At 47.9% G+C, this 21,774-nt stretch overlaps 3 non-coding genes across 3 annotated transcripts; all 3 read left to right on the forward strand.

Annotated features, from left to right (window-relative positions):
- The first annotated feature begins 6,762 nt into the window (after positions 1–6,762).
- TRNAA-AGC (transfer RNA alanine (anticodon AGC)) lies at positions 6,763–6,834 on the forward strand. The gene has a single exon. It is a non-coding gene; the product is annotated as a tRNA-Ala (tRNA).
- A 7,973-nt stretch (positions 6,835–14,807) lies between these two features.
- Positions 14,808–14,879, forward strand: TRNAA-AGC (transfer RNA alanine (anticodon AGC)). Its single transcript has one exon. It is a non-coding gene; the product is annotated as a tRNA-Ala (tRNA).
- A 6,017-nt stretch (positions 14,880–20,896) lies between these two features.
- Positions 20,897–20,969, forward strand: TRNAF-GAA (transfer RNA phenylalanine (anticodon GAA)). The gene has a single exon. It is a non-coding gene; the product is annotated as a tRNA-Phe (tRNA).
- Positions 20,970–21,774: the final 805 nt, after the last annotated feature.

The following is a 21,774-nucleotide window of genomic DNA, read 5'->3' on the forward strand; positions in this document are numbered from 1 at the left end:
TTGAAGACGCACCTGCTTGGCTCATTTTGAAAGATACATTAAGGAGAGGAATCAGAAAGTAAAAACACAGCCCCCATGCCCTTTTCTTACCACTCCTGGCTCCATCCCACACTTTGAAGGGCTTTGCACCTGCATGTGTGAACAGCTCAACACACACTTCCAAGCTTCAAACACACCCTGGCAAAGAGCCAGTCAAGGGCCAGCTGCGGGGCCTGGGAGCATGCGTGCCAACGGCATGGGCCGCCCTTGGAAGGACCGCCTCAGAGAAGAGGCCTGGGCACGCCCTGGAAGAAGGGACCATAGGACTGTTTGAACAGAGAATTCCAGGGGTTCCGGTAAGTGGAGTGTGGACTCCATATGCAGAGGAGGAAACATGGCCCCGGGAGGCCCCAGGGCACACCGCCTGTTGCCGCTGGGTAAGCACGATAGGGAGCGCATGCTCCACAGTTTTAGGGGGTATTTGTTTAACCAAACCTTTCCAAGGTACTTCTAAGGTTAACCTCACTGCCTGTCCTTCCCAAAATACCCAGTTTCCTGACTCATGTATGTGTGTCTGGTAGTGTCCCTTTTGGAAATACACCTTGTCCCTGCTGGACACAGGGCTGTATATTTCCATTAAACTGTGACAATACTTGCAAAATTAGAAGGTTATGTAGGGGAGGAAAAAGATTTCCTCAACCCTCTTAGGGTCCCTGGCTGGGACTGACATTAAAATGACAAGGACAGATTAACAGGACAAGACAACAGACATTTATTTAATAGAAGTGCTACCTGACACTGTGACATGAGAGCCTTGCCCAGGAGATGAAGTCCAAAGACACAGCCCTGGGTACCTTCTGCCAGGTTACTGCAGAGAGGGCAGTCACGCAGGCCTAGGAGAGGGTAAGGAGTATGAGGAAACTGTAGTAAATTGGGGGGAACTCAGCAAGGTTTGTTTTTAGGGGTCTGCTTGGCATCCCTTTGTCTTTGGAAGTAAGGATGCTCCTTTCCATCATAGGGAGGGTGTCTCTCACAGGTCCCCTCTGAGGACCTGTTTCAGGGAAGAAGGGCCACAGGGGAGCTCAGAGGGACCTTCCTGCTTTTGCTGTTTTCTGAGTCCTTCAGCTTAAAATATTTAATACACCCAAATGCCATATTTGGAGCAGCATGTGCTGAACTCCCTCGGCGACAGGGTAGAATGTGTCAGAGGAAGAAGTCAATCTGAACTTTACGGGGTCCTCTCGCGGTGTTGTATGCGAAGGGTTTGCAAGGCCTTTGTGGTGTAGGTCCCGTTATCTTAGGACTCTTCCACCGATTACACACGGAGGCCAGTGGACGGAGGGGCTCTGATGCAATTACACACGGAGGCCAGTGGACGGAGGGGCTCTGATGTCTGCATAAGCAGATTAAAACACAGCCCATCTGTGCTTCAAGGTTTGGAAACAGAAACAATAAGGACAACCGATCACAGCCACCGGGGCGTTCTAGCCAATCAAATAACTGCCTTCTTTGCTTCTGGGGCTTCTCTGTGTCCAGTCTGTCCCCCCACCTTGTGTGGGGGGGAGGCCAGTGTGCCACTGGCTGACCCGAATCCGTTTTTGCTCAAATAAACTCTTAAACATTTTAACATGCCTCAGTTTCTCTTAAAATAGGACTAAAGGTAGAATTTTTGGATAAAGACCGCTCTTCTGAGAAGTTGAAAATGTTTAATTTGGACGGCTTTCTCAGTTTCTGTATGTTTCTCTCTTGTATGTTTTAACGGGAGAATCTTAAGAATTTCACCAGAGCTTTAGTTTAGTTTTGTTTTTTTGGAGGGTTATGATAAGTAGAGATAGAAAAGGTTCGGCCACCCAAAGAGCGTGTGGGCAAACTTTTCCTAACAACAACTTAAAGGTCTGGAGGAAGCTGTCTTTGTCCTCACCAGCGCTTTCGTCAGTAAGACCCTTCAAAGTTCCGCAGAACGGTGTAGGCGCCACCTGACGGCCGCCGTGGGCACACCAGAGTCATGTGCTGTGGATGAGTCGAGAGGGCCAGTAACTGTCTGCGATGGTAGATTGTTGTTTTTGATTATGTCCTTCCCGAATCTCAAAGTCACATGGAGAAACTGTTTTACATACCGAGAGCAGGGGTCTAGGGAATTTTCTTTAGCTTCCAACAGTCTCTCTTTAGAATAGGCTTCAGGATCCACAACTGTTTCAGAGGTTGATTTTCCTCTAATAAATCATTAACATTTTCCAATTTTTTTAAGTAGGCTCCACACCCTGCGTGGACCCCAGCGCCGGGCTTGAACTCATGACCCTGAGTTCAAGGCCTGAGCTGAGATCAAGAGTCTCAGCAATGAATCACCCAGGTGCCCCTCCAATTTTTAACTGAGGTTCCCAAGACAGTTAAACATCTGTTTCCATTGTGGTGAGCACAGCGTAACGTGTACAGAACCTCTTGTCCACCTGAAACTATGTAACACTACGTGTCAGCTCTGTGTCAAGTCAAGAAAACCTCCATGAGCCCATTCCACAGCATTGCAGCACCACAGTCTCACCTACTCTCAGCGTAGATGTTAAGCCTTAACTTCTAGCAGGTTCTCCCACTCACAGAACTCTCAGTCTCACCATCTGAGTAGATGTTGGCAAAGGGGTAGGTAGGTTCCTTTACTGCATTTAAAGAAGTACACCCTGAATTTTTAAAGATCTGAACCACTGCCACATCACAGCTGTTCACGGGGACTATCAGTCAGCACGTGGCAGTCGGGAGCTAGTCCCCTTTGTCTGATGAAGAGATCAATGAGGCTCATTAGTACACTCGTGTCAGCAGATAACTCTGGTCAGTCACCTCCATCTCCTTCACCAGCTTGTAAATACACTCATGTCTGACCTCACTAGACCTTTTGCCCCTGAAAAGCTTGGCAGTGGGCACAGGCGTCAGCCCCTTCTGGCATGAATCCTAACAGGATTCTATTTTAGAACTTCCATTTTATATAGTCTTGCTCATATGATGCATGTCTTTTCATAGCTCACAAAAACTGGTGAATCAGAAGATTCTTCTCTGTGTCACTGTTTCCCACCTCCCCTCCTCTGAACTGTGTTTAACAGGTGCTAGGCTTCCCTTCGGGAGAACCACGACGTACACCGTCTATGCAGACTACGGACGCAGCAAGTGCTACAGCCCCGAGGACAGCTGCTGAAGGCGGCGAGCACACCGACCTAGACACACAGTCAGCTCCAGGTGCAGATGACCGCTTTGGTCTCCGGGACAGTGAAGGGAGAGGAACCTAGGGTTTGGGTGCTGTGTGTGGTGTTTTTTTCAGATTTTTTTTTTAAATTTATTTTAAAAATTCTTTATTTAAATTCAATTTAGTTAACATATAGTGTATTATTAGTTTCAGGGGTAGAATTTAGTGATTCATCAGTTGCATATAACGCCCAGTGCTCACCACATCAAGTGCCCTCCTTAATGCCCATCACCCAGCTACCCATCCCCCTACCTACCTCCCCAGCAACCCTCAGTTTGTTTCCCAGAGTTCAGTGTCTCTTATGATTTCTCTCCCTCTGTTTTCATCTTATTTTATTTTTCCTTCCCTTCCCCTATGATCCTCTGTTTTCTTTCTTAAATTCCACATGAGTGAGATCATAAGGTATTTGTCTTTCTCGGATTGACTTATTTCACTTTAGGATAATACCTTCCAGTTCCAACCATGTCATTGCAAATGGTGAGATTTCATTCTTTTTGATGGCTGAGTACTATTCCAGTGTGTGTGTGTGTGTGTGTGTGTGTGTGTGTGTGTGTATACACCACATCCAGTCATCCGTCAATGGACATCTGGGCTCTTTCCATAGTTTGGCTATTGCTGCTATAACATTGGGGTACATGTGCCTCTTCAAATTACTGTGTTTGTATTATTTTTTTCAGGAATCTCTATCCCCAACATGGGACTCGAACTCATGACCCTGAGGTCGAGTCACCCGCCCTACTGACTGAACGTAGTGAATTAAAGCAGCTCCTCCTCTACTTTGAGCCATGCTTCAGGCCACTGGCCTAAAGAGGGTCAGGTGGGTTTTAAATCAGAATCTCCTTTTGGTGGTTTACCAGCAAATAGAAAGACAACAAAACTTTCGCCATAGAACCAAGTAAAGTGTGTAGAATCAATGATTGGCTCTTGCTCAGTCCGATTATATCCAGCTCCTTCACGATTTTCAGTAGAGGCCCAGAGACATGGAGTCTCACACCCAGACAAACAGGCGCTTGGAGTTCTGTCCTCCGTATTATCAAAGTCTCTTATCTATACTGTATCATTATTCTGTTTCTCATAACCCCACAGATTCGATGTGAAGTGGAGTGGGGGGGTGTTTCAGAATACATGAGGACTAGGACACCAAAAAAAAAACGGGACAAAAAATATCATGCTGAGAAGTGTCCATCAATTCCTATTTTATTGAGTGATTTTAGCATATTTGTGTCCGTTTATCAGGGCTACTCTCACAAATTACCACAAACTGGGTGACTTGAAACAATACGGATTTATTCTCTAAGAGTTCTCCAGTCCAGAAGTCCAAAATCAAGGTGTCCGCAGTGCTCTGCTCCCGCTGAGTCTCTAGGGAGGACTCCTTCTTTGCCTCCTCTTAGTTTCGGAAGGCACCTGGCACTCCTCCACTTCCCGTCTCTGCCAGCATCACGGGATGGCCTCCTTCCCGCAGGGCGTCTCTGGGTCTGCATGTTTTCCTCGTCTTATAAAGACAACAGTCAGTGGCTTTAGGGCTCACCACATTTCAATACGGTCTCCTCCTAACTCATTGCATTTACAAAGACCCTATTTCTAATTAAGGTCACAAATAAGGTCACCCTATTTCTAAACAAGGTCACATTTTCAGGTTCCAAGTGGATGTGAATTTTTGGAGGACATATTCAACCCACTACGATATTAAATATATGTTGTCTTTTGTCACATGCTTTTTCTGAAACTATAGAGATAACCGTGTATGTTTTTTCTCAACATGATGGTCGATGTTCTGTATTAATGTTGTTAAAGATAAGCCAGAGCTGCATAGGAGCTAAGCAGGAAAAACAGATTTTGTTCAGGAATATTGTAATAGGGGGAAGAGGCCTCAGAATAGAACTGGGACCAGTTCCAAATACAGTATTTGGCAAGGAGGAATTCATAGCCAAGAGTGGGGTGGGGGTCCATTGGTGGATAGAAAATTACTAAGAGGAAACATCAGGGGGACGGGTGGATTCTGGCTAAATGGACCTAACAGGATCCTTGCTGGAAGCAGGCCAAGGTGATCTTACATCACCTGGGGGAGGATGGAGGAACTCAGTTAGATATCGGGGGTCATCAGATGTGGAGGACGGGGGACTCTAGCTGACCCAAGGAAGGATTTTTGCTGAAACTGAACCATGCAGAGAAGAAATGAAGTCCACATATCCAGACCCAGTTGGAAAGGAGTGCAGGGGACCCTGAGCAGAGTTTGGTGGAGAAGAGAATCTTTGTCGATGTCTTTCTCAATAACGAGAGATCTCTGCATTTCTGGAATAACCCCCAGTTGGACATCTGTATTATGTGAAATAGGCCTGTAGTTTTAATTTTTGGTGCAAACTGAGAAAGTTTGTGGTAAATGTTATACTCACTTTGTGTAATGAATTGAAAGTTTTTCTTCTTTTTCTTTGCTTTGAATTATTTAAGGAGCACCGTGATTTTCTGATATTTAACAGTTTGGTAGAATTTGCTTGTGAAAGTATTTTTCCTGATACTCTTTTGGGGGTGTGCCTCTTCAACTATTTTCTCTTTTTTTCTAAAGTAATGGTCTGTTTAATCCTGTCTCTACAAGGATTAATTTGGATAAACCGTATTCACAAATCCACTTCATCTGAGTTTTCAAATCATTTGCTGAGTTGTGCTATGATGTTTCTTTTAATTTTTTTTAAAAGCTCTTTTGTTTTGATGGTTGCTTTCTCCAGTCAGTTCAATTTTAAGTATTTGCACTTATTTTCTTTTTTCCTAGTTAGGTTAGCTAGAGGTCTATTTTGTTGCCTTTTCAAATGTCTAGCTTCTTTGTTTATTCCACTTTTTAAAAACCCATTGTTGCCTGCCTTTGCCTCCAGCCGCCCTTCCTTCTTCTAGTTTACTTTGGTTCCTCTGGTTTATTTTGTTGCTCGTTTTCTAACGTCCTGGCTGGGTATTTGGTTCTCTTACTTCTCACTGTCTAGTTGGAGAAGCACTGGGGACCCGCATTGCGTCAGTGTATCTTTGCCTAAGTGAGCGGCGTGCCCCGTGCGGCTGTGCTGGGCCGGACTCGCGCGGCTGCAGAGAGGGGCGCGGCGCCCGCGAGCACCACGCGGCGGCCCAGGCGGCGCAGGTGTGGGCGGCAGGTGCACCGCCCCCGCCGCCTCGCGGGAGCAGAGCCTGGCCCGGGGCGGTGTCCGCTCGCCCTCCGCCCGGTGCACCTGTCCTCCTCGGTCGCCCTCTGCTCTGGAGCCCAGGCAGTGCCCACGCATTGTTTCTGTGTCCCCACGTTATGCTTGGTGGCTTTCTGGCAGCCTGGAGAGCGGGGAAAGGAGAGCAAGGAGACCCGAGAGAAGACTTGGTCCCGGGCACCGCTGGCGGCGCGGACAGATCCGGGATACTTACGGGCCTCCGGTCCAGAACGTGGTTTCTCTTCTTTCAGCGACAGGGACTCAGGTCCTGGACCCGAGACTGGGGGCCCTGGGCCCGGGGCTGCCTCTGCCGAAACCGGCTCCGAAGCGCCTGCGCTCCCCTTTAATAGACTTCAGGCCATGGCGTTTTCCCGCGGGGGTGTAGCTCAGTGGTAGAGCGCGTGCTTAGCATGCACGAGGCCCCGGGTTCAATCCCCGGCACCTCCACTTTTGCTGCCGGTCTTCCTTGTACTTTCGCTCCCTTCTCTGCCGTTGGTATCCGCACTGCCACGTCTGCGATCCCCGCGGCTCGGCCAGGGGCCACGCCGGCGAGCGGGGACAGGTGGCCGGGAAGACGGGCGCGGCAGCTTGGGCTCCGGCACGGCGCGGGGGCTGTCGCCTCGGTTCTTTTTGCAGTATTACTAACAGCAGGAAAGGAAACGTGAGGACGGAGACGCTTAAGGAGAGAGAAACACGGGCTCGCAGACCATTTTCCTAGTTCCTCTGCTTCCTGGCCGCGGTGGCCACCGTCACCCTGCAGACGCGCGCGAGTCCGCACCGGGGGCGTCTGCTCAACATCCCAACAGCCAAAAACTCATGTCCAGTTTGGTTCTGACTTTGCTCCTACCCGAGAGCTGCAATTCACTGAATGGCTTAGGGGATTTCCAGAGGAATCTTACCCGAGGCGGATGCGCTCTCTCTCCGTGCGGTCCTCGGACCAAGAATGGGCGGCACCTGAGAGCTGGCTGGAAACGCGGGAGGTCAGCTCCACCCCAGGCCTTCTGAACTAGAACCTGATCCCTAAGAGACGCCTTTGCACATTAACCTTTCAGAAGCACGGGTTTGGGTCCTGGGACGTGGCTCAGGTGGGTATATCTTATAAATATATGCCTGTATTTTAATTTTTTCCAATTTCCTATTCCAATGTAGGAAAATAATTGCAAAATTGTCCTTCTATTGTTGGACCATTTTTGTGTTCTAATAATTGACCTTGTTCTCTCCCATGGTAATATAGTATTTATTAATATTTTTGAACCAACATACATAATTGAATTTGATGTGAAGTTCCTTTTTATTTTTCATAAAAATTTGGAAGTTTTGCAATCAGAACTGTACTAACTTCCAGTATGAACTGGGAAGTTTGTATCTTTGTTTCTGCTCAGCGACGTTTTAAGTAGGATAATATTTTGTAATCACTTCCATACTCAGCTGCTTCTTCCTCATCAAATCTTTAGGAACTTTGGTATTAGCCCACTTTCGTGTACTAAGTCCTGGGATAGGTGGTGAAGATCTAAAAGCCTTAGCAACCACAGTGGAAGTGTGGGCTGAAGGATTGTGCAGCCATTGGGAAAATCCTGTTCCCGGAACAAAGACCATGTCAGAACACCTCTTTCCCTGTGAAGTGATCAGGGAATTTTCAAAGGAGGAAATAAGTTCCAAGGGAAATTCTTTCCCCAGTTCAGATGTCCTGGCTTTGGGATTTACTTCTCCATAAAAGATTCAGAACTAGTGCAGGAGACAGACTTTCTTTAACGGGGGCAATAGTTCACTCTCTGTTCTGCTGACATATTTTCTTTCCCTTTTATTGTTTTCAAGGTGTAATTTCACAATATCTTTCTGCCACTTATACCTTCCATGCCAGGAGAAATTATTCACATGCCCCAACTATGGGAATCCATCAAGTTGCAAAAAGAAAAAAGACAAAATATGAGAAAGAATATCATCAATTATCACCATTGTTTTTGTGGATTATATTAGGGCTCGGGCCCAAATAGAAAAAAAAAATTTTTCCCCTTCCTTCCAAGCATAGACTTCTCCATGGAAATCCACCTCTAATTCAAAAGGGAAGAGGATATGGTGAAAAAGCCAAGAGCTTAGTATGAGAAAGCTATAGGAAATATCGGATGGAAATTTTTAAAATTACGTGCCAATAAAACAAATAATATATGCTGACTGAAGTACTTCTATGAGAGCAAGTTGTGCCTAACTTTGACTCAGGATAAGAGTGACTCATTTTAAAGTACACCATAGATGAATTCTGGAAGTTCAACCATGTTTTACTTGGGTGTTCTATCTTTCAACAAGCTTATCTTTTGTTTAGGTTTCTCGGGGAGAAATTAAAGATTAAGAAACTCTTAGAGGAAAGGAGATGTGGCCATGTGTGGGACCCTCTGTGAACGTGAGCAAGGACGCAGTGGGGCAGGACCACGGACTGCACAGGAAGGTGAGAGCAGACATGCTTTATTTTTTTCAAAGACATATTTAATTGGAGAAAAAAAGTTTATTTAAACCTTTATTGCCTAGTGTAGAAACAGTTCCTTCACATTTAATCAAGGTGGGAGACTTAGAGCAATAGAACGAATCTTCCCTGTCCATGTTAACAAGGTGAGACACTGTAAACACCAAGAAAAAAAACAACAAACCCAAAGTGTGGATTCAAATTCTGGAGCACAACATAAAAGCTTCTTACGTGAAAAATCCACTCTTTGGGGTCTGTCAACTTTTTCAAAATGGCACCCAACCAGTTACAATTTTTTCCCCTGGGTCCTGGATGCATTAGAAATGTACTGGAACTCTCTTCAGGTTTCTTGAGTATGAATGAATTCTATCTTATGAGATAAATGGTTATTTCATAAGAAGAATCATATTTGAAACTCATCCTACTATGTCCCCATGAGCAGATATTTCGATCATGCTGTGGGCAGAGAGTCTGAATGTTGTCAGAGAAAATTAATAAACAGTTACAGTGTTCGGTGTACCTTTGGGTAAACAGGAAAAAAAGCCCACCCAAACCTTTTAGTGAGGAGCTTCCAGTAATCTAACTGGTATCTAGGTTTCTGCAGGAGCAATTTAGAGGATAATTGCTCGATGACACTGGCAACTTTCACAGTTGTGTATTCACACCATGAAACAGCCTAGATAATATTCCACGCATCCTCCCAACACTTACACACACACACAACCTCACACAAGAGCTTGCAGGGCTCTGTGGACACCACTTCCCTAGCACTCAATTCCAGGGAGACCTGCGACGCCCGTGTCCTCCTATCTATTCTACCAGCCCCATGGGCCAACCAAGAGAGAAATTCTGCCACGTCAATAAGGTCCGTGAATTTTAAGAGACTCAACGATGTACTTACGAATATAGCAAAGACATAAGGTGAATGAAGAAGAGAGAACACCTGCTAGGAGGCTGATACCAGGAAAGGCATCTTTCGGGGTCTTCCATGGAAGTGTCCAGGCCATGGTGCTAACCAGTGTGAACCCTAGGTGCTCGGAAGAAGTGTTTTTGGGTTTGGTTTCACAGCTATCAGTAGACGAGCTCCTGACTCCAGAACTTCTGGACACTTTCAGATCTCGTTCTATTCACTGCCTGTCGCACTTGGGCCCGGGTCACACCCACGCTCCAGCATTCAGGTCCGGGCACTGGGCGGGTTCACTGAGCTGCAGCCACGGGGACCCTATAGAGGGGTGTGTTGACCCGCCCCAAAGCACAGCCCTGGCCTCCTCTCCACGTCCCTCCATCCCCCGCACAACGGCGCTCACAGCAAGCCTCTCTTTTGTGCTCGAGAGGACCGGGCCTCTTCCACGCGTCTCCGTCTGTCTAGCTCTGGAAACCGAGGCAGAGCTGGTCTCCCCACGCGCGGCTAGCTCCCTGCGAACTCGCTTTGCAATCCCCCGTCCTTTCCGCCCCTGAACGCGCGGTGTGGTCCTCGCCGTGAACATCACTGCCCCGACGACCCCTCAGCCTTCTCGGCCGCTGCAGGCCTTCATCGCTGCCAGGCGCCCGGTTCGAATTCTCCCCGGGGCCTTCCCACCGCCCTCGTGCCCCGGACGTTCCTGCGGAGCGAGCCTCGAGCAGCGCCGGTGTTTCCTCCGCGGAGGAGCCGGTCAGTTTTCCCGCGACCGTTTTCCCCACCGCGCGCCCCCTCTGAGCTTCGTGCGCTAAAGGGTCAGGACTCCGCAGCCCCGGGGCTCGCTCCTGGCGGAGTCACGCGTTCTGCGCCTCCCGCCCGCCTGCCGCAGAGACGAGCGCGGACCGCGGGGAGACGCGTCCAGCCGGACAGCAGAGCAGGTGCAGCTCAGCGGGAGAGCGCGTGCTTCCCATGCACTAGGCCCCGAGGCCCCGGATTCGAGCCCCGGCACCTCCAGTCGCGCGCTCCCGTCCCCTGGACGCGGGCTGCGCCCTGCTGCTTCTTACTTGGCTTCCTCGTCCTCGCGAACACGCGACCCAGCGCGTTCACTTCGACGCCACCCTGTGTAGACTCCGCGAGCCCCGGAGCCACCCCAGGCGGCGGGCAGACCACATGTTCACGGTCTCTTCCTGCCCTGGGCGGGGGTGACGTGTTGCCGCCCGCGGGGGGCCGAAGACCCCGAGTCTCCTCCAGCCGCGGCGGCTGCCCCAGGGCTGACCTGGCCGCCGCAAGCCCCCGCTCGGCCTCCGGGGTCGCGCTGCTCCCTCCCCTCCCCTGTAAGGACACCTGCGCGTACAGCGGGCCCACCGCACGGTGCCCGTTTCAAGACCCCTGATGCAATCCCACCTGCAAAGACACTCCTTCCCTGTAAGGAACGCAGGGGCCGGGGCGGACACCTGCTATGTTCGGAGCCCTTACTCAGCCTAGGATGCCCTGAGCTCAAAACGAGTGGGCCACCATGCCCCCGCACCTGTCGTGCTGGCCTCTATTTCCCACCACCATCCAGAGAAGGAAAGGCAGAAAAGGGACGAAGAAAACGAGAGGTCTGAGGAAAAGTACTTTGGCCTCCTTTCCTTTCTGTGAAGTTTTAGGAGGAGGAATCAAAAGTCTTCTCTCTGACTTTTATTCTTTTTAAAAATTTTTAAATGTATTTAAATTCAGTTAGCCAACATACAGCAGATCATTAGTTTTTGATGTCGTGTTCAATGATTCATTACTTGCCAGCGCTCCCCTGACTTTTCTGCTTACCTCCTCCGTCCATCACCAAAACTTTGGTCCCACAAGAAGCCAGGACACTAGATGACTCAGTGGGGGGGTGCTACCCCAAAACGACAGCTGTCCAGGAGCTGGAGTCTGCCAAACATGAACACAGACAGACAGACAACTGCTTTGAATCACCCAGATAGCCCGCATGTGCTGAGCTATTTCATACTCTGCAATTCCATCACGCCCTTCTTTTATCCTACCTTCTTTTAAAAGTACACCCAGAAATATCAGTTACCACCAAACATGCTACTAGGAAGAAATGGCAAAAAAAAGAAAAAAAAAGCTTTTGGTATGAGTCAGAATGGAAATTATTAGGCACCCAACAACAAGACAAGTAGTCCACAGATATCTAAGACATTTCCACTGTCGTGAACGAACAGTTATTGCCTCCACCGCTTCCCGGCCACACTCCTGCTCTGCGTTTCCCAGGCATGCCTCAAAATTCCTAGTCCACTCAAGGCCTCACTCTGTCTCCCATCATCACTGCTTCTTTCCCAACCACAGCAGCCCCTCTTTGCCTCCCAGCTCTGAGAAAGAAATTCAATCTCTTTCAGCTGTCCTTAGTCTGAAAGGGAAGCAGAGCAAAACACCTGCTAAATTCTAATATTATAAATGGGCAAATTTGCATCTTTGTTCTGCTTAGCAATATTTTAAATAGGACAGGAACCTCTTGAGAAGCAGGTACTGTCCAAAGGCTGGGATCATTCCAGAGCACTGTGCGCCTCTCCCTCAATAACCAACAAACCTATCATCCTTTTTTAAAAAAAGATTTTGCTTATTTATTTTTCAGAGAGAGATGGAAAGCACAAGCAGGGGGATCAGCAGGCAGAGGGAGAAGCAGGCTCCCCACTGAGCAAGGAGCCCGATGCAGGACTCGATCCCAGGACCCCAGGACCCCAGGATCATGACCTGAGCCAAAGGCAGACACTTAACCAAGTGATCCACCCAGGTGTCTCCCTCTGTCTGTCTGTCTGTCTCTCTCTCTAGATATCTACCTACCTACCTACTTACCTACCTACCCATCCATCTGCCTCCCTACCTGTCTGCCTACCTACTTACCTAGAGATATTCTTATTTTTCTAAACTATTTGAAAACCATTTTTGGACATTATGTCCTTTTATCCACAATCTTTTTATTTTAAACTTCCATCATAATCTTTTTATTATACATGTCAGCATATATTTCTTAAGAGCAAGGAAATTTCCTTACCACGGCACAAATTTCGAATTCAGAAAATTTAACACTGGTAAAATAATATTATCTAATATACAGTCCATATTAACTTTCATTTTACCAACAAAATTCTTTATAGAAATTTCTGTCCCAAACTAGGGTCCATTCCAGCATCACATATGAATTTAGTTTCTCTTTAGTCTTTTCTAATCTGGAATGGTTTCTCAAGCTTCTTGCTTTTCATGAGATAGACAGGTTTCTGAACAGCACATGCCAATGGTTTTGTAAAATGGTCTTCAATTTATGTTGTGATTAGACTAGACTCAGGTTGTGAGTATTTGAGAGGGATATCCAGAAACGTGTTTCCCTCCATCACACCAGGAGGCACGTGATGTCAGGTTCCCATTATTAGTGATGTTGGCTTGGATCACTTGGTTAAGGTTGTGTTCACCAGGTTTCTTCCCCTTAAAATTATCATTCCCCCTTGTAATTAGTGAGTAACCTATAAGGAAATGCTCTGAGACTATATAAAATCTTGATCCCCATCAAACCTGTAGCTGTTTTTAGCATTGATGTATGAATTCTGCCCGAATCTGTCATTGCTCTGATGTCAGCCAAGGGGTGACTTTCTAACCTTAGTATTACTTCTATTATTACTTCACACACCACCATAAGGAAAATCTTCCCTTCTTCCATATTTATTTATTTAAGTATCCAAGGATTATAATCACTTGTCATTACTTATGCTCAAAGTGTGTCCAGTTTGACCAGAGAGAGGCCCTTCAAGTTGGCTTCTGGGTCCTTCTGAATTTTCCCCATCATTTTTAAGCACCTACATTCTAGCACAGAAAGATACCTTAAGTTCACCTTGTACTTTCCCCAGTCCAGTCCTAGAGTCAGTGATTCCTAAAAGTATCTCTGGTTCCTTCTAGTGGGGGACGGTATTTAAAAACCAAGATAATGGGGGTGCCTGGGTGGCTCAGTGGTTAAGCGTCTGCCTTTGGCTCTAGGCGTGATGCTGGGATGCTGGGATCCTGGGATCCTGGGATCCTGGGATCGAGCCCCTCATCGGGCTCCCTGCTCTGCTGGGAGCCTGCTTCTTTCTCTCCCACTCCCCCTGCTTGTGTTTCTTCTCTCACTGGCTGTCTCTCTCTCTGTCAAATAAATAAATAAAATCTAAAAAAAAAAAAATCAAGAAAATGGGCTAGCATTGCTTTTTGCTACAGATGTATAATTTTTTCTAGGCCCTGTTAGCAGATAAATCTGGGGAAATGGCAGATTTACATATGTATAATTTCACACTGATGCCTCAAATACCCATCCAGAGCCAACAGGGCTGTTCCTTCCTTGCTTCCTTCTCTACCAGAGACGGCCTCGATTTCCGACACCAAATATGTATTCATTTTTCCAATCGCACAAAGATAAATTCACACAGATACACACAAATGAAAATAAATTCACACAAAATATCACAACTTCTATACCCTTAAACACTACCAAAAAAAAAAAAATCTGCTACGTAGAGGTTAAGATGTTTGCCTTTCCCCCCCTGTCTTTACAATTAAGACAAAGCACTGTGTGAAACACTCACTTGGACCTGTTCTTTTTCTTTTCAATGTGGTTGTGTTATGATCGAGTTGCTTCTGGGTGTACTCAGTTTCAGAGTAGTTGTACACACACCTGGGTCGGTTTCATTTTTTTTACTATGTAAAACATTGATGTATTCAAGAGTTAAAAGAAAACTAAAAGTAATACTCAGAAAAATTGCAAAAGAATGTTCTGCAGGGAAGCACGCAGGCGGCGGGATGGAAATGTGCTCCAGGCGGTCCCCTTGGAGGGGAAGCGGCTCTGAGGAGGGCTGATCCTGAGCTGACCACGGAGGAGGAGCTTTTCTACCACTTGGCGCCTTTCTCCCAGAGCAGCTGTGCCGCAGAAGGGATGCGGTGCAGGCAGCTCAGGAGCAAGAACTGAACAGGACGTGGTTCTGCTTTGCTGACTTAGTCCTGAGACTCAGACAACGGCAGTCACGGGGTCGTTAAAGGTCTACGAAACACCAGCAAGAGCATGGGGGTGTAGCTCAGTGGTAGAGCGCATGCTTAGCATGCATGAGGCCCTGGGTTCGATCCCCAGCACCTCCACTTTTGGTTTCCCTTCTCCACCTGCACCCCAAATATCTCCGGTCAAACTTGAGTTGTCTTGGCCGCCCCGGTTCTTTCTTAGCCTGGCTGGGACACAGGAGGTAGTCTTGCTCCTGCACGGAAGTTCTTGGCTAATCTGTTACTCAGCACACCTGTGCCAGCAGTCTCAGCGGTCACGGGCATGTGGGCCCCCAACAGGAGGCTGCAGAAGCCTGCCGTGTAGTCAGGTGAATGGGGAGATCCCAGGCCCCAAGGCCCCGCCCCCGCCCATTGAGAAGATGTTGCCAAAGGTTCCTGGTCTCACGGTAAAGAATTCAAGGACAGACACAGCACAGTGGACACAAGCAGGAAAGTCTATTAAAGTGAAAATACCGTCCCAAGATGCGAGAGCAGGCAGCTCGAAGGAGAGCTGTGTGCCCTGGGGTTTGGGCTTCTATCTTTTATTGACAATTGTTCACAAGGGTGTGGAATACTCATTAGTTGGGGTGGGGATTTCTTAGAAGCAGGATTTGGGGGGGTTTTCCTCCTCACTCGCTCAGGGGTTTCCTGTCGAGGCGCCGCCATCGTGGGCATGTCTGGTGGGATCCGGCTGCTTGTGGATGCGGCCAGGACAGGCCTCTGACCTTCCCCACAGCCGGCCGTGGCCTCCTCCTTGCTGGCCTCCAGGCTTCCTGTTAGAGCCTCACTAGCTGCCTCCAACAGTAGCAAGCAGTCCTCCCAACCACATGATTTCCAGTTGTGCGGAATCTGAAACCATCTGGAAACATGCGTCCATGTGGCCTAATGGACACGCTGTCTGATTCTGGATCAGAGGGTTAAGCACTCACATTCTCTTACGGTTTATTATTATGATGATTATTCTATCTCGTTCTAGCCCAGCTTGCAGAGGGCTGAGAAGCCTTCACTGAAACACTTCACTCGGTTTCACTGCCGGCGCTGGACGGCGGGACGTGCCTTTTCCATCCAAGACCCTCAGCTCTGCAGCTTACTCACAGGGAACCCGTTACACCGCCAGCTACAAGTGACAAAAGACAGCAGTCACCTCAGCTGAAGTCAGGTCGAGAGAAACGTACTTCTCCGGGGCTCTACGGGTGCCTCTGGTCTGAGGTGGCGAACATTCAGAACCCCCATGTCCAACATCAGCCTGGGGGACGGCTCATCTCTCTGTCTCCCCACAAAGAAGGAGCTCTTAGCCCCCCAACACCGTAGATCTTTTCACCCTCAATGCACTGATTCTCCAGGAACACCTCCCCTCCAGACTGCGGAGCAGCCTGTCTCCAGAGCAGAGAGCTCTTCGCAGAATTTCGGATTCTGACATCACGGGACCTCAACAGAAGTCCGCAGGACACCATGCAAGCTCCTAACACCACCTTGTTTTTAAAACCTAGTCTTATTTTCACTCACCAAAGGAAAGAAGCAGTCAATGTACTCAACACCCAGACGGCAGAAAAGCAGCCTCGTTTCCATGGAGAGAAGCCAAGAATCCTGGGAATCTTCCAAAATGCACCCCCCTCCCTCCCAGTCCCCCCCCCCCCCGCCGGAGCTCACAAACCACCCGCCTGACTGCTGGCTTTGCCCCTGCACGACTCTGCGACTCTGCGGGCCTCCCCGACTTTGGGTGAGCCGGCCCTGTGCTGGGGCAGGAGCAGGCCTGAGAAGGAAAGGCGCGCCTCGCCAGGGCCAACAGTCCCTTCGGGAGAAAGCTGGACTTCGGGGAGCTGCTTTCTAGGTTAGGGGGAGGTGGAGCAGAGAAATGAGGACTTGCTTCTCTCGCATTCCAGGTAAAACTTTCACGAACACAGCGCTCGCAGCACCTGGCTCGTGCCCAATCCCCCAGCTGCCGGTGGGTCCCCAAGCCGCCGACCTGTGCAGCGCCGGGGCTTCAAACGAGAAGTCGGCCTCACGCGTCCCCAGAGCGCGCAGCCTGTCCGCCCAGCGCCCCAGAACCGTGAGGCTCTGAAGCCGCTACAGCCCAGGGCAAAACGGGCCAGATCCTCCGGTGGGACCGGCCCGCCTCCCTCGAGAGAAAAGGAGCGCTCCTCTGGCCTCACACCTGCAGGAAGCCGCGGAGGGATGGGAGCGTCGCTTCCCCAGCCTCATCTGCCCGCAGATTCTGTTCCTCTCGAGGATGCTTTTCCTTGCCCTCCTCCCTCCCAACACCGCGCCCCCTCCCTGCACCTGGCACCCCTCCGCTCCGCGCGCTGTGCGCCCAAAGACTTCACTGCGGCCCAGCGCACCCCCAGGACTCTCATGGCCCACTTGAATCTCTGCGCTGACATTTTCCACATCACTTTCTATAGAGTTTCCTTCCTCCCCGGTCAGCTCTTCTCCAGCACAGGCAGAGTCCAGGCCCGGTTGGGGCGTGGTGCGCGGCCAGGGGCAGACCCTCAGTCGAGGAAGGTTTCCTGTGCTGGGGAGAAAGAATCTGTAGAAGAATCAGAATAGTTTTGGAGAAAATAATCCCAAACCTCCCATCCAAATGTACCCTCCTACCAAATTTGGGCTAAAGCCTCCACTGGAGATGGGGATTTGAGAACCTGTCCAGACAAACTCGGGGTTTCATTAAAACTCACCCGGAAGGTGGGTCCCTTGTGGATGCCATTTCCTGGCTCCAGAGATGATTGTTCCTGAAATTTGGAAAACCCCTGAAATTGTTTCTACCTTATTTAACCAAAGGAGTCCAAAGTCCCCGCACTGTCGAATTGTAAGAGTTTCGAAGGCTCACAGATGGATGAAACCAGTTCTTAGTGACCAGTGTGGCGACCAGAGTTTGAAAAGCCGTAATGAAGAGACAGTATGTCCTGGAGGCGGGGAGGTTTTCAAGGACATCCTTCTTTCCCCGCTCTTCTTTTCTTGTTATTTAAACTGAGGTTTTATATAAAGTAAAATGCATAAGGCTTAATCAGTGAGCTCGATGGTTATGACACATGCATGCACCAGGTAACCAACACCTCAGGCAGAGAGCCAAGAGTTTTCAGCTCTGGGAACTTCCTTGGGCCTCATCACAACCTGTATCACTTTCTGACGTCTACCACCATGGAGTGGTTTTTCTTGTGTTTTGAAATAATATAAATAGAGTCATACAACATGTACTCATTTGAGGGTTCTTCCACACAATCTTTTAAAAAATTGAATTCACCCGTATTGTTGGTAGTAGCAGATTTTCATTGCTCTGGAAGCATTCCATTGTATGAAAACTGCACATCACAATTTGTTAACTCATTTTATGTGTGAAGCCTATTTGGAGTGCTCCGAGTTTTTGGCTGACCTGTCTAACACTTCCCCAAGCATTCCTGTACATGTCTTTCAAGTGTAGGGGGTGGAATTTTTTCCCTTCTTCCCTTCTAGGTTCTTTGGCTGGTCCAAAAATGAAATTAATGTAAGACAATAGACTTGTAAAATAATTAGGAATGTTTCTAAATTCTACATCTGTACTCTTAATTCAAGGTCTCTGAGTTTCTCATATAGTTGGGTTCAAGTTAATGGTCTGTGGTTTAAAATAGATGTGGCAGATGTTAGTAATGCCCTGACAGAGAAAAATGTAATTTTAGCATCTGGGCAACAGCAACAACACTATAATAAATTCATGTAAGATCAATTAACAGGAGAAAAACAAATTTAATTTCATATATATGAAGACCCCACAAAAGTATGAAACTCAAAGAAATGATCAAAGCAGGAAGCTTCTATAGCTCTTAAACAATGAAACCATACTTTGTAAAGAATTTACAAGACAAAGGGGTTTGGGCTTGGGGTAGTAAATTGTGAGGAAGGAACAGGTTTATTTATATAGCTTTCTGTACCCTAAATTCCCTGTTTCTGGTGTTAAGAATGCCTTCCACCCTCTGGTACAAGGAGGTACCTTTCACATAAGAGACTTATCTCCTGCTTTCAGGGACACCAAAGAGAATCAGTATGTCCTTGCTCTGGCTATTTCTCAAATACCTTTAATTCAAATAATCAATATGCCAAAGTGGCATATTTTGGGGTGGCACATTCTACTCCCCTTCACTCATGCATTTCTCTCAGGCATAAATGCAAGTGCGGAGTCTCAGAGTCAGCGGTTATATGTATATTTTGTTTTAGTCACTATTTGTAGGGGTGGCTGGCTGGCTCAGTTGATGGGCCCTCCAACTCTTGATCTTGTGGTTGTGAGTTTGAGCCCCACGTTGGGTGTAGAGATTACTAAAAAAACAAAATCTTAAAGAAAATGTTTCCAAATAGTTTCCCAGCGTGGGTGCCAGTTTCCCGTCTCATCAGCAATGCGTGAGAGTTCCAGTTGCTCCACGTCCTCAGTGGGTCTTGACATTGTCAGTTCCTCTAAGTTGCCGGTGATACTGGTGAAGAGAAGTATTATTTCATTGCTTTTAAATTTGAATTTCCTTGTTAGCAAAGATGTTGAACACCTTTTAAATTGCTTATTGGCTATTTGGGGTATCCCCTTTTGTGAAGTGCATGCTAATTTGCTCTTTCTTTTTGAGATTTTAACCGTTTCTTGGGGCTTTGTAGAAGTTATTCACATATCCCAAATAAGAGCCTTCTGTAATTTAAAGTATTGAAATATCTTCTCAGACTGTGGCTCATCTTCCTTTCTTTCTTAAAATATTTATTTATTTATTAGAGAGAGAGATAGCGAGAGAGAACAAGTAGAGAGGACAGGGAGAAGCAGGCTCCCCGCTAAGCAGGGAGCCCAATGTGAGACTGGATCCCAGGAGCCTGGGATCATGACCTGAGCCAAAGGCAGACGCTTAGAAGGCAGACACTTAACCAACTGCGCCACCAGGTGCCTCCTGCCCTTTTTTTTTTTTTTAAGATTGATTGATTAATTGATTGATTTTCATCTTCCTTTCTTAAGGAGGAGCAGGCTTGAAAAACTTTCTAAGAAGAGGAAAAAGAAAAGAAGGGGAGAGGTGTTGAAGACACAGGAGAAAGTTCCATCCAGAGATCTTCCTGGTACTTCTTTTAAGATTTTATTTACTTATTTGAGAGAGAGAGAGAGAGAGAAAGAGTGTGTGCACATGAGCAGGGGAGAGGGGCAAGCAGGGTCCCCACTCAGCGGGGAGCCCTACCAGGACTCAATCCCAGGACCCCAGGTTCGTGACCTGAGCAGAAGGCAGCTGCTTAACCACCTTGAGCCACTCAAGCAGGTACTGTTTCCTGTTGATTTTGCAGAAAACAAACCTCAGGCAGTTTGCTGGGGCTGACCCGGTACAAGTCTCAGGAACAGACTGTATTATCTTACCTGCCATCCTCCTGCATTTGTCCAGCCAGCCTACTGTCTTGCATTTGAAGACCCTTCAGGAAATAGGACTCATGTTTCAAGGAGGGCTTTCTGTTGTGCGAGGTGTGGCTCGGGCTGGTGCGTCCTTTCCTTGGGAGAAGGTTGGAAACCACGCCTACGCATCTCCCTGTTGGTCTCGGGCAATCCTGCACTTTTCTCCGTTTACAAACACGCTTGGCACGCTGTCGCGGGAGGGACCGCATTATCCGGCGGGTTGTCCCCGAGGCCATGCGCCTCTGTGCGCTGGGTCTCCGCCCCGGCTGGCGAGCAGTGTCGGCGCTGGAAAGACCCGGGAAGGGCAGGGACAGGGGAAGCAGACGGCTGGCTCCCAGTTTCCTCGGCCCTGAGCAAGAAGCCCAGTCCCGGTGCCCAGGAATCCTCTGTTCCCCGCGGCGCTGTCGCTGAAGAGCTGAGAAACCACCGAAGGAAGACCCTCCCTCATTTCAGCTTGAATTCTTTCCATTGTCTGAGCGGTGTGAGTCGTGGAACAGCCAAAGGCGACCACGCAGAAAGCACCTTCCTGTTTTTACCAATTTCTCCCCATTTCTCCTGCGAACTGGTCCACGGTCTCCAAAGATCCTATTTCCACACACGGATTTCAGCGGAGCGCCTGTCCTTTTGGGCAAGTGAACGGATGACATTGAATAAAATAAGAACGGACATTGAAGAATACCCTGGCCCTGCAAACGAAAACTTTACTATTTGAAAGAATGACTAAAAAAGGTGGTTTTCAGCAGCCGAAATAGCTCAGTTGGGAGAGCGTTAGACTGAAGATCTAAAGGTCCCTGGTTCGATCCCGGGTTTCGGCAGTTCAGTTTTGCTTTGGTATGGACACCTCCCCTTTATACAAGGGTTGGGCCCCAGTTCAGAAAGTAATCTATACCTATAACTCTCACTTCTTCTTGCAACTCTGATCACGGAGTGTACATTCCCATTTTTATCACCTCTCTTTTGGTTTCTGTTCACTGAGGTCTTCTATGAAATGTTAACTGACAGAGTGAATATTTAAAGTTTTAAAATCTAAGAAATTCCAATATGCTACATGCTGTTCCACTTACCATTCATTTCTGTTTTGATGGTGTGTGTGGGGGGTGGGGGGTGGTTTTTAATCACAAGAATCGTAGGGGAGAAACCTGAAAACTGGAAAAGTAGCCCCTATAGTGTGTGTAGTAGGGTGTACATGGTGTGTGTGTGTGTGAGGGTGTGGTATGTGCAAGGACAATTTTGCAATCAGAAAATCCGGGTTTGTATCTTGAGTCCACTCCATTATCAAGCTGTTGGACTGTGGGATGCCCAGGTGACTCAGTTGGTTAACTGACTGCTTTCAGCTCAGGTCATGATCCCAGGGCCTTGGGATAGAGTCCCACATCAGCTTCTGAGCTCAGTGGGGAGTCTGTGTCTCCCTCTGCTTGTGCACTCTCTCTCTCTGACAGATGAATAAATAAAATCTCTTAAAAAATAAATAAATAAAAAATAAACTGCTGGAATAAGGGACACTCTTGAGTATCACTAAGCTTTTAAATGGTTGTAAGAATATTCTGAGTTTTCTTGTTGACAAGACATTCCTTCGGTCTTGCACCCGTGTCTAGAATTTGCACATCTTAAGTTATTTCT

Source organism: Ursus americanus, chromosome 32, assembly GCF_024610735.1.
Source record: "Ursus americanus isolate L20-20 chromosome 32, mUrsAme1.1.p, whole genome shotgun sequence".
Lineage (NCBI taxonomy): Eukaryota > Metazoa > Chordata > Mammalia > Carnivora > Ursidae > Ursus > Ursus americanus.